At 44.6% G+C, this 13,046-nt stretch overlaps 1 pseudogene across 1 annotated transcript; it reads right to left on the minus strand.

The window, feature by feature from the left end:
• Window positions 1–9,223: 9,223 nt before the first annotated feature.
• On the minus strand, window positions 9,224–9,724 carry LOC308476055 (small ribosomal subunit protein uS19 pseudogene; annotated as a pseudogene). Its single transcript has one exon. The product of its transcript is annotated as a small ribosomal subunit protein uS19 pseudogene (transcript).
• Between the last annotated feature and the right edge of the window lie 3,322 nt (window positions 9,725–13,046).

Consider the following 13,046-nt stretch of genomic DNA (forward strand, 5'->3'; position numbering starts at 1 on the left):
GATTCCATTTTAACCAGGCGCGGCTTCCCCAATGAATGCTGGGAGCTGCAGTTTGTGAAGGGTGCTGAGAACTGTTAGGAGACCACGATTCTCCTCCTAGAGCTTCAATTCTTGGAGTAGTTTAACCACCAATTCCTCTTCATGGGTAAACATAGATATTGCTACCTTTGTGTCTCTTGTGCTTTCACTGTATCCTTGTCTCTGTTCCAAATTCCTCCCTTGCTCCAGTACAATTTGCAGTTCCATCAGTTGTATTTCTCTCTTTGATGTTTGCATTCTATGTGGTCTGTACTTGGTAGGATTTTTTTGGGGGGGGGGTGTTGTGGTCTCCGGTGTAATTGCCTTTAGTGGTTGATTGTGACTGGAGGTGTCCTGCCACAGGTTCACTAGCTCATTTGAGCAAACCATTTATCAATCTTAGTATATCAAATTTGTAAAACAGGTAAATGCTGTCTAGAATATTTCCTGCAGGCTGAATGCCCAGACTGCAACGTGTTCATATGCCACATGACCTGCGGTTTGTCTCCCTCCTTTTTTGCACTGCATGGAGGTTGCATCCTGGTTTCTGGTTTGGCAACCCATTGCGGTCTGGATTGTTCTGTGATCGTCTGATATTCAGCAAAAGGATCTTACTGTGTCTGGTATATGACAGCCCTCAGGGATGGAAGAGCGATGGAATGTTTTTATCTTGCCTTGGGTGACGAAATACCTTGAACCACCTCTGTAGGTGAAAGATGTAATTTTAGAGTCATGCTCTCGATAGGTACCGTATTTTTTGCTCTATAAGATTCACCTTTTCCCTCCTAAAAAGTAAGGGGAAATATGTGTGCGTCTTATGGAGTGAATGCAGGCTGCGTAGCTATCCCAGAAGCCAGAACAGCAAGAGGGATTGCTGCTTTCACTGTGTAGCGATCCCTCTTGCTGTTCTGACTTCTGAGATTCAGAATTTTCTCTCTCTTGTTTTCCTCCTCCAAAAACTAGGTGCGTCTTGTAGTCTGGTGCGTCTTATAGAGCGAAAAATACGGTACATGTGGGTTATGCAATGTACCCCAAGGCTCCTCTTGTTGGGAATGTGTTCATGCATATGCTGGTGGGTTGTGTTGTTGCACAGAGCCATCTCTGTAAATCAGGCTTCTCAGAAGATGGGAAACAGTGTTGGTTTCCCAAAGGCATAATGAAAGAGCAGAAGTTACTCAAAGGACCAGCTGTCTACTACTAAGGGCACTACCAATTCCCACAACAGGTCCCATTTGGGGCTTATGCTTCAAATCCCGTTGCTGAGGTGTTACTCCTCCTTTAAGTTAGGTTTGCACCACTGCGACATTGCAGTTTCTTGCAAACTGCCCCTATCCTTCACACTTTCCACTTGGAATCATCCAAATCAGAAAAATTAGGACTTCACTTTAGGAATAGTCAATTTAAAATGCTGGACTCCTAGTTACTCAAAAGTAAAATGTACAGAGGACTGAGCCTTCTGACATGCTTAGAAATCCAACTGTGCAATATTTTGCATGTCTACTCAAAAATACTTTCAGAGACATGTCTACAGAATTGCAGCTTGTGTCTGGAGGGGTTGCCTATCTAGTTCCTTCCCAGTAACTGCTACAGAGGCAGTTTTCCTTCTGTGGATCTAAATATTCTGCTACTTGCTCCATTCAGAACCTAACTAGGACCCATACAGCATATATTGCAAGAGAGTACAAGTCTAGGGGGTGTTAGTTGTGCTCTGTGGATCTGTGCCTTTGAATTAGCTCAGTGTTTGACTTGTGTCTGGTAGCACAGATCAATTAGTCTTTGTTCACCAAGACAACGTAACAGGTTTGCTTCTGACACATTTCATAGTCACTGGGTCAAAAGAGCCATTTTGTGCAATGGTTTCACCATGAAAACTACCTTCTGCAAATGTACGTGCGAGTCAGACCTGCAACTCTTGCTGTTTTGTGGCTGAGAACAACCAAGAGGCTTAACGTGGAAGTATGCTTTCAAAAGTTCTCAGAGTAGTTAGTCTTATTTATATGCAATAGCTGAGATCCAAAGAGCTACTTTTGGAGCACCCAAGGGTTTGTGTTAGCCCAGTGGGGTTTAATCTTCTTGCTGCATCACAAACTTCTTTTGAAACACCTATCAGCTTCAAAAGCGACTTGCATGAGTATTTGATGCTCAAGAAATACAAGACCAAAATCTCCCTGGAACACATGGGACCAATTCTGCCCTGTTTTTAAATCCTGATTAGGGAAGAGTCTGTGGCAGAGCACCTGCTTTGAATGCAGAAGGTCTTGACAAATACTCAGCATCTCCAGGTAGCATCTGAAGCCCTGGAGAACCATTATCAGTCAGTGGAGAATACTGAGTTAGACACGCCAATGGTCTGACTCAGTGTAAAGATGGCTGCCTATTTCCCCATGTTTCCTTATGATAAAGGCTTCACCAGCTCTGTTTTTGAAGCCAAGGTTCTGTGCATGCTGCTTGCTAGGAGACACAAAGGGAAATTCTGCACTGAGGATTTCCATATTCAGCAATCTATATAAATGATGCAAATGAAACAAAATTGAATATTCCCCAATTTTGCTGAACGCCTTTAAAAACTTACACTTCTGACTCCTGAGTTTTCACCAACCTCCAAATGCTTTTGTATGCACCTACATGAATGTGAGATTTATTATTATTATTATTATTAAACAAATAAATGTTCAGATTCTGTATTGCAGGGGGGTTGGACTCTCAGGGCCCCTTCCAACTCTACAATTCTATGTTTCTGAGTGAGCAAAATGTTGGGTCCAGGTCCTTTTATTTCCTGTATTTACAGTGACTCCTGGATTAATTTTTTATTTTAAGCTGTAAACCACCTTGTGATATTCAGATGAAAGGTGGCATAGGAGCCAAAGTCCCTTCGGCCCTCCGAATAAATTGAGGGGGCTTCCCCCCTAAAGTTGATGAGTAGTGCCATTCAAATGGTGCACTGCATCATGCAATTGATTATGTGGGATGGGGCTTACCTGCCCCCCCCCCAATATTTTAGCCATGTTGACACCCCTGAAGGGTGGGATATGAATGTAATTAACAATAATAACAATTCAGGGCCTTTTTTCAGCCGGAACTCAGTTCCGGCCACTCTCAGGTGGGCACCATTGCCATTATAAGAGAACAAGGGAGGCATTCATGGTGAGTTCCAGCACCTCTTTTCTAATAATAATAATATATCCTATATACCCTTTTAAAACGTGGCTTTTTTAGGGTGTGGGTGTGTGTTATTGGGTTGTTGTTTTCATTCTGATTATATAAGTTGTGATCTTTTCTGTGAACCGCCCTGAGACCTCTGGGTATAGGGTGGTAAAGGTAAAGGGACCCTGATCATTAGGTCCAGTCGTCGCCAACTCTGGGGTTGCGGCGCTCATCTCACTTTACTGGCCGATGGAGCCGGCGTACAGCTTCCGGGTCATGTGGCCAGCATGACTAAGCTGCTTCTGGCGAACCAGAGCAGCGCACGGAAACGCCGTTTAACTTCCCGCCGGAGCGGTACCTATTTATCTACTTGCACTTTGACGTGCTTTTGAACTGCTAGGTTGGCAGGAGCAGGGACCGAGCAACGGGAGCTCACCCCGTCGCGGGGATTCAAACTGCCGACCTTCTGATCAGCAAGTCCTAGGCTCTGTGGTTTAACCCACAGCGCCACCCGTATCCCATAGGGTGGTATATAAACCTAATTAATAATAATAATAATAATAATAATGGTTTTAAATCCAAAGAAACGAATGCATTTAAAACGAGCAACATGCAAACCATGACTTTTTCTTTTCGCTCAATACACCTACACCCCCACCTTCCTCCAAGTTGTTCAGAATTACTTGCAGATGCATCTTGAGAAAGGAAAGGTGGAGGCCAGCAAATGGTATTCCCTTCTAGGGAAGTCTGGGCTCCTCCAAGCCCGGTGGGTGGACTGTGCGCGCGCGAAAGAAAGAAAGAAAGGGAAACCCCAAGGCTGCAAGTTACGAAAGGGAAGCCAGCCTCTGCGCCTGCAAAGAACTTCGGGGGAAGAAAGCCCCTTTGACTCAGCCGGGAGTGGCGGAGCATCTTCCTCAGCCACTCCCGATAAAGAAGCGGCGTTCGCAGGCACGTCTTGCGGGAGATGCAGGCGATTTGCTCCGTGGGGAGGAGAGGCGGGCCGGGGTGGATGTGGGAGAAAACACGTCCGCCTTCAGGGCTCGCCCAGCCTGAGGCAGCTCCTTCTGTTTAGGAGGCGCCGCGCGGCAACAGCCGGAATGCAGGGCTCCTTGATCCATATCTGAGAGGGAGAAGTGCAGCCGCCCACGGGGCCCGTGGCTTCTGGGGGAAAGAAGGGCGGCTGGGCGCTGACTCAGCCTCCGAACCGGCTGACCTCCTCGACGCTTGCACGGCTTTATTTAATACCCTCCAACATCTCTCCAACGAAAATAGGGGCGTCCTATTCCATAACAGCAACAGCAGCAGCAGCAATTTTATTACTTATATCCCACCCATCTGACGGTTGCCCCAGCTTCCAACACATATAAAACATAATAAAACATTAAAAACATTTTTTTAAAAACCTCCCCTATACAGTGCTGCCTTCAGGTGGCTAGAGGGTCTTACGGTTGCCATATGTCTAGACAATGCTTCCCCCCCCCCCAAAAAAAAAAATGTTTTAGGGGTACTCCCATTTTCCTACTCCTAAGGAAATCAGCCCTGAGTGTTCACTGGAAGGACAGATCGTGAAGCTGAGGCTCCAATACTTTGGCCACCTCATGAGAAGAGAAGACTCCCTGGAAAAGACCCTGATGTTGGGAAAGATGGAGGGCACAAGGAGAAGGGGACGACAGAGGACGAGATGGTTGGACAGTGTTCTCGAAGCTACCAGCATGAGTTTGACCAAACTGCGGGAGGCAGTGGAAAACAGGAGTGCCTGGCGTGCTCTGGTCCATGGAGTCACGAAGAGTCAGACATGACTAAATGACTAAACAACAACAAAAATTGAAATAGTGCCCCTCAATGAAGCCAAACTTAGATTCACAAAATGTTTAGGCTATGTGTATTCCTGTGTCCCCTCAGTAAAAAAGCACTGTGTCTAGAATTTCCCGGACACAGCTGGTATTCGGGCCTCGTAAGCAGTATTGGGACGGAAATTGCTTAAATTTCCGGGAAAATCTGTCCATATGGCAGCCAATGTCAGTAGTGTAGATTCTGGTGAATGTTATTTGAAATTGCTCGAAACCTTTTTTGAGATTTTGTAAAAAACCACCTTTGGCTAAAACATTAAAAAACTGAAAAAAACTTTGGCAAGAATACAAAAAACAGCTCAACAACTTTGCCAAAGAAGCTCAACAACTTTTTGAAATATGGCAACTCTAGGATAACTCCATACCCAGTGTGGAGAGAGCCAGTGTGGTGTAGTGGTTAAGAGCGGTAGTCTCGTAATCTGGGGAACCGGGTTTGCATCTCTGCTCCTCCACATGCAGCTGCTGGGTGACCTTGGGCTAGTCACACTTCTCTGAAGTCTCTCAGCCCCACTCACCTCACAGAGTGTTTGTTGTGGGGGAGGAAGGGAAAGGAGAATGTTAGCCGCTTTGAGACTCCTTAAAGGGAGTGAAAGGCGGGATATCAAATCCAAACTCTTTCTTTCTTTCTTTCTTTCTTTCTTTCTTTCTTTCCCTCAATCATTTCTCTGATGAAAATAGGGGCATCCTGCCCTATCCTTCAATATTTCCCCTAAGGAAAAGTGGGACATTCCAGGATCAAACCAGAAACTGGGACAGCTCTTGTAAATCTGTCACTGTCAGTGGAAAATAGGGACACCTGGAGGGTCTGTTATTTATTTATATGCTGCTGACGAACTAAAGAAAGAAAACACCCCCTGAACAGTTGCATAAATCAATATGATATGAAATGATCCGCAAGGAGTTGCCAATGAAACCAGCGAACGGCAGACATAAGGACATTATTAAAAGAGAGATAAAAATCAGCCCTTTGGAAAATGGAATGTGCGCGATAAATGTACATGTCTGGGTTGGCGTGCCTAAACAAAGAAAGCGGTGAGCAGGTGTCAAAAACAAGAGAGCTGCCCAAATATTACTAAAAAGCACTGAAAGTACTCAAAGTACATTTTTTCCAAAAAAAAAAAAAAAGTCAACAATTTTGGCTGTCCCCTGCCCCTAACAAAAATTTTGGCTATGCCCATGCTACCTGCAAGGGAAACTTTTTTTTATTTTTAATACTGTTCTTTTGTGTGACTGCACAGAAATGCAAGGGCAGCCCAAGCATGATGGGGAACTGCCAGTTCCACAGATGGAAGCGGTTGAATTCCTTGAGGGAATGTCAGGATATATATATATATATTTTTATATATATAGTAACACTGTATGATTCATGTGTTTGCGAACACATCTATATCTTTCAGTGTGCATTGTTAAGGGGACACTTAAAATTTAAGGCAGGTTCACACACACACACACAAAAACACACACTATGCCTGGAACACCCCAAAGTTTCATGCAGAAAGCAAAATTTTGGTGTGAAAACTGCAGGAAGAGATTTCATGTTTAACTCTGGATACTGGGGAGAAAAAGAAACAGGGGCCTTGGGATTCTGATGGTGCAGTGAGAGAAACAAATGCAATCACATCAAAATGGCCAAGGGATATCCTTTTCTAAAGAAGGCAAGCCAAAAGCAGAACCTGAGAAGTTTTCAAAGAGGCATGTCATTAAAGTGATGTCAAGCAGAGCACAAGCCCATGATCAGTTCCAGGAAAGCGTTGCCCACTTTCCCCTGTTTTATGGTCTCTAGCAAGGTGCTTTAATCTGTGCCTTCATGTTTGAAGCACAGATTTACTTTTAAACAGCAGAGCAAAGAGCCTGGCTGTAGATTCTAGAGTGAAGTTGAGGAGGGGGGAGGGAATTATCTTTTATGAGTCCTAGCAGTAATTCTCAGTAGGATTACATCTTGGCAAGCAGCAAAGCTAAGTGCCCAAAGTGATCCTACTGTGTGTTAATCACATGGCTAATTTGTTAAATTTGCATTTCATTTGTTTCTCAGGCTTTGAAGAGAAAGATTATTGATAAAGACACCCCCTCCCCCTTTTCTGTTCCTTATGAACTTTCCAAGAGATCTGCCTTCGATCAATCGGGCTTCTGTCCGTGACTCTCTCATGATTAGTGCTGCTGAACAGGAAGAGTTAATGATGGGGCAAAGCCTTTTGTGTCTCCCTGTGCTGCTGTGTAACTGTAATCATCCTTGGTAAATCGCTTGATGTGATTTTCTTTGGCTTTAGACTTGTTTTCTCGAGAATTTGCTTTGAAATAAAACTTCATCCCCCCCCTCCCAACAATACCATCGTTGAGTTGCTTATTTAATTGTTCTGCTCTATTAAATCCCATCTGTTTGATTTGTTAACCCTCTTTTCCGGCATAAGAACGGCGTGAATTGGATACGGACCTGCAATAATTTTTTATGTGTTTGGGAGGAAGAAGGACTGTCCTGTCCCCAACATTACCATGATTCCTCAACCCTACACCGCTAAGGAGATCTGCATACTAAAATGGGAATCGTGGACATAAGTTAGATGCATATCCCAATGCCCATCTGAACATGTATTCCACTGAAAACACCCCCCGAATGTGGGTGCTCAGATTTCTATTCAATTTGTACCCTGGTTCCTGATATAAGTTGGGTTTGAAACATAGGAAGCTGCCTTCAGTCAAGTCAAACCCACTGGTCCATCTAGTATTCACTACCCTTTCCCAATCTGGTTCTATCCAGATTTCTTGGACTACAACTTCTATCAGCCCTGGCTGGCATGACCAATGGTTATGCATCATGGGAGTTGTACTTCCAAGTATCTGGATAGTACCAACTTGGAAAAGACTGCTGAGAGACAAGTTTGACTTCTATTTCCCTGAAGTGTAATGTTATAGAAAAGCGTGGGTTTTTTTGTAGAAGATTCATGTAATGTACAAAATGACCCTTTAAATGTCCACAGTCTTGGACTTCAGATATCTGAATGTTCACAATGGCAGAAAGAAGGTCCCCATGTTAATATGAAGACAGTCTTGCTTTTGCCATCTTTCAACAAGGCTGAACGTTTTGATCTCTGACTTATGAGTCCAGCATGAACATCCTGATGAGGCTGGAGCCCTACCAGAGGTATAGGGCTATATCAGTAAATATCAAGCTATTAATCCATATTGTGAATTGGAAACTGGAAATGAAAAGAAACAGCTTACCTGGTTAGAGAGGAGAGTTTCTCTGTGCATTTACAGAGCACTTCTTTCATTTATTTTTGGCCTGTTTGAGCCAGCTCTCACCCTTTTGTGGGTTGAGGTCAGGGGTATCTCATAGTTTCTCTTCCTACACAACATTTCCCCACACAGATAGGAAATCTGCCTACAAACTGGGGAAGGGTTGGAATTCACCATGCAATGTGTCTGTTTTACAGTCTTATACGTGATGGAAAGCCACACTGAATCATCATAATGTAGATTTTGGGCTGGGGTGTTGTCTAGGGGAAGGCATGTTGTGGTTTTTTGTATCTTTATTTCAGATCGTGTGATTTATGTGGAAATTGTTCAGTTTGGTTGTGTATTTTTAAATGTTTTATTTATTGCTTAGGACTCCTTTTGCCATGTTGTTGTTGTTGTATATTTTTTCATGTTGTAAGCCACCTTGAACATAGTTTGAACTGTGTAAAGGCGGCATGAAAATAAAATTATGTATGTATATATGTAGACCTGTGGTTTACATGCAATTTATTCCTCAGAATAAAACTGATGACATCTGAAGAGTCGTTGTTTCCCTGGTCCTAAGCATGCTTGCTTTTAGTTTTGAAGAAAGGAACATTTCCACGTTTTATTTATTCACTGCATTTATTTCACTACATTTTTCTCCAAGGAGCTTGAGGTGGTGTACATGGTTCTCTCCTTCCTCAATTAATCCTCACAACAACTCATCAAAGAGATGCAATAACTGGCCCAAGGTCACCCAGTGACCTTCATAGCTGAGTGTGGAATTCAACCCTGGTCTCCCAGGCCCTGGTCGGACAGTCTATCCACTACACCAGAGTTTTTCAACCTTTTTGAGTCCACAGCTCTCTTGACCAACTGCATTCTTTCTGCAGCACCTCTGTGGGGCTCAGGAGCCCAGTTATGTCACCCCTTGCATGCAGAATTGGCAGCCTGTCCTCGTTTTTCAAACACTCTTTTTTGTTTATTTGTTTGTTGGGAAACCCTTTTATTTTCACGAGACACAACTCTTCCCAAATCCCCTTACTTCAGAAGATTGAACTGAGAGGAGTGGGTGGCCCCGATTCCAGGTCGGCCATGATTAACGGGCTTGTAAGTGATGGAGAACTCTCCCAAATAGTGGCCAATCATTTCAGGCTTGATTTCCACCTGGTTGAAGGTCTTCCCATTGTACAGGCTGACCATGCCGCCCACCATTTCCAGAAGGATAATCATGTCTTGCAGGTGGGTCTTGACCACCTCAGGCTTCTCCATGGGCAGGGCCTCTTTCTTGGCCTTGTGAAGCTGCTTGAGGAGGGAGTGCTGCTTGTGGCGCAGGCCGTGGTTGAGCCACCAGTGCTGGCGGCCGCTGTACAGCTGCATCAGCTGTCAAGGAGCTGGTCTGGGTCAACACCCCCGATAGGTGAACTTCCGGAAAGTACGCTTCTTCTTCTGCTCCACTTCTGCCATCTTGGCTGCAGTCTCCTCCAGGAAAAGGCCGAGATCCTGCGTGGTTTGCCTTTTTCAAATACTCTTGTGGAGTGTTCCCTCAACCTCCTCTCTCCTTGGCAGTCCTCTGGGCAGCTGCCACCCCTGGTCTCTGAGCTCCTCCTCCTGCCGCTAAGAGAGGTGCCTCCTCACATTGCCTCACATTGTCTGGGAAGCACACCCTGGCCAGCCCCAGAGGCACCATTTACCTGGGGAGCTTGTAGCCAGCAAGAAACAGCTGTGGAAGCCCTGGGGAGGCAGAGACGCAAGAGGACATCAGAGGAGGGAGGGAAGGAAATAGGGACAGAGACCAGTGTTGCCCGTAGCACCCCTGACCATCAGTCAAGACACCCCAGGGTGCCATGGCACACTGGTTGAAAACCGTTGTACAGCTTCTGGTGAGCATGCTTAGGATCGCAGAATCGGGCATTACATTCAAAGGATGAATACAAACTGGGAGCCATACTATTCTCTGGTGCTATGGGAAGAGTCACAACTTATTTTCAGAAAAGCCTACCTAGTGGCAGACTCTGGGCTCTCATATTTCAGTGGCGCCCTCTGCGATGCTAAAATTTGGTGATTCACCTCTTGTGCTCCATTCTACAGCATTGTTGTGATGCAGCCTGCAAAATGGCACCCAATGTGGCTGAACCAGTTGCACCACCCTAAAACCACCTCTGGCCAACCACAACAGGAAGAACTTAACAACAGGGCAGCCATCTTGTGAAATCCAACAACCATTCACCACAGTGAGCACAGGAAACAGGAGACAGAGGCAGTAAATTCTTCAGGAATTGGAAAGGAAAGAAACCGCCTAGGTAGGCGAAACTTTTTGGCATGTTTAGCTGCTATCAGTAGGATGCTGTAAGCATTTTTATTACAATATCAAAGGACAGAAATTAGATGAATACATGTAGCGGTTGGAATCTAATTTCAGATGGCTTACTGCAGCTTGCAAAATTAAAACATATTGTAATAATATATGATTTCAGCACTGCACTCCCTCTTATTCTTCAGTTTCTGACAACCTTGGAATGTAAACACACATTTGGCATCATGACTGAGATTTCTCCCACCTGGTGTCTACCTTTTATGTTTATCTGCGCTCCAATAGGAATTGTACATAGTCTGACTTGTTGCCAAATTATAGCATAGTTTACTTTGCCCAGTTCACTCCCAGGTGCAGGCCTGTCTAGTGTCTATTATTTAGAAGATAATATACAGTACCAAGAAATGACATGCAATCTCTACCAGACCAGGAAGTAATTACTTTTTGACTATGGCCTAATTGAACTGTTCAGTTCTTCTCTGCTTTATTTGATCTGATTTGACCTTCTTACTCTGTGACCATAGAAACAACTCAGGATGTGTGAGCCATCAGCCCATAAAGATTCTCTCTCCTCTCTCTGATTCCTGCAGCAGCTGTCTTGATATGAGATGATTGGATTTTATCCCTTAAAGTTTGTGGTCCAGATTTGATTTTGACTTTTCTACAGTGTCATGCTTTGAACACTTCCTTTCAAGATGGTGGGCAGTTTGTTCAACACACTGCTGCTGTAACCGTGGTCTGTCTTGAAGACAAACACCTGCTTAAACCTCCACTTAGCTGAGTTTATTTATCAGTTTCACCCATTATCCAATTGGGTGCTAATCTGAGCTCTTCTATACATATCTCTCTCAGGTAAAAACACCAGAAGAGCTTCAATCAAATATAAGTGACAAAGGAGCCTGTTTGACAAACCAAAAGGGCTTCCTTGATTATAAGTAACACAACATTCAACTCCTTTATTGTTCTATTATTTTTGCATATTATTATTTCCTGCCATGTTGAAATCTCTTTCAGGTGACCACAGTGCCTGGAGACAGGCAGTCAGGTCGTGAACCCACAGCAGTGACCAGAGGAGGAAAGACTGCTGGGATGAGTGCAAAAAGGGGTGGAGCGCTTTAGATAGATGAAAATAGGGACGTCCTATTTAATAATACGATGCGGGTGGCACTGTGGTCTAAACCACAGAGCCTAGGGCTTGCTGGTCGGCTGGTTGGTGATTCAAATCCCCGTGACGGGGTGAGCTCCCGTTGTTCGGTCCCAGCTCCTGCCCACCTAGTAGTTCGAAAGCACATCAAAGTGCAAATAGATCAATAGTTACCGCTCTGGCGGGAAGGTAAACAGTGTTTCCATGTGCTGCTCTGGTTCACCAGAAGTGGCTTAGTCATGCTGGCCACATGACCTGGAAAAACTGTCTGTGGACAAACGTCGGCTCCCTTGGCCAGTAAAGCAAGATGAGCGCTGCAACCCCAGAGTCGTCCGCGACTAGATCTAATGGTCAGGGGTACCTTTACCTTTATTTAATAATAGTCCCATGGACTGCAGGAAGATCAAACCTATCCATTCTTAAGGAAATCAGCCCTGAAAAGACAGATCCTGAAGCTGAGACTCCAATACTTTGGCCACCTCATGAGAAGAGAAGACTCCCTGGAAAAGACCCTGATGCTGAGAAAGATTGAGGGCACAAGGAGAAGGGGACAACAGAGGACGAGATGGTTGGACAGTGTTCTTGAAGGTACTAACATGAGTTTGACCAAACTGCGGGAGGCAGTGGAAGACAGGAGTGCCTGGCGTGCTCTGGTCCATGGGGTCACGAAGAGTCGGACATGACTAAATGACTAAACAACAATTTAATAATAATAATAATAATAATAATAATAATAATAATACCCCACCCATCTGACTGGGTTGCCCCAGCCATTCTGGGCAGCTTTGAACATATATAGCAACATAATAAAACATTAAAAACTTGCCTATACAGGGCTGCCTTCAGATGCTCAGGGGGTCAGATAATTCCATACCCTCCAACATTTCTCTGATAAAATAGGGGCACCCTACCGTAACTGCCAACGTTTTTCTAATGAAAATAGGGGATGTCCTAAGGAAAAGCAGGAGATTCTGGGACCAAATCAGAAACTGGGATGGCTTACATAAATTTGGGACTGTCCCTGGGAAATAGGGACACTTGGAGGGCCTGTTCTGATATGTGGAGCCTGGGCATCTGTCCCTGATGGCACCACTGAACCCCCACCTCGCCCCCAAAATGGTTAACTTCTATCCATTCCTGCAGTAGGATACATTCCTACTCTAAGCATATCATCTCTGCTCTCAGGCTTTCCCTGTCCATCCTGTTGGGTGGTATTTTGCACTGTGGCACCGAATAAGGATTAGTGCAGAAAGTCGTGCTAAGGGAGAAGCCCAGTTCAAATATCTGGAGCAGCACCCAGCCACTGGGTACGGATGGCACTCACTCTGAAAATTGAATTTTAATTTACTGTTTTTAACCA

The sequence above is a fragment of the Podarcis pityusensis genome (genome assembly GCF_964106645.2).
Source record: "Podarcis pityusensis genome assembly, chromosome: 4".
In the NCBI taxonomy this organism is placed as follows: domain Eukaryota; kingdom Metazoa; phylum Chordata; class Lepidosauria; order Squamata; family Lacertidae; genus Podarcis; species Podarcis pityusensis.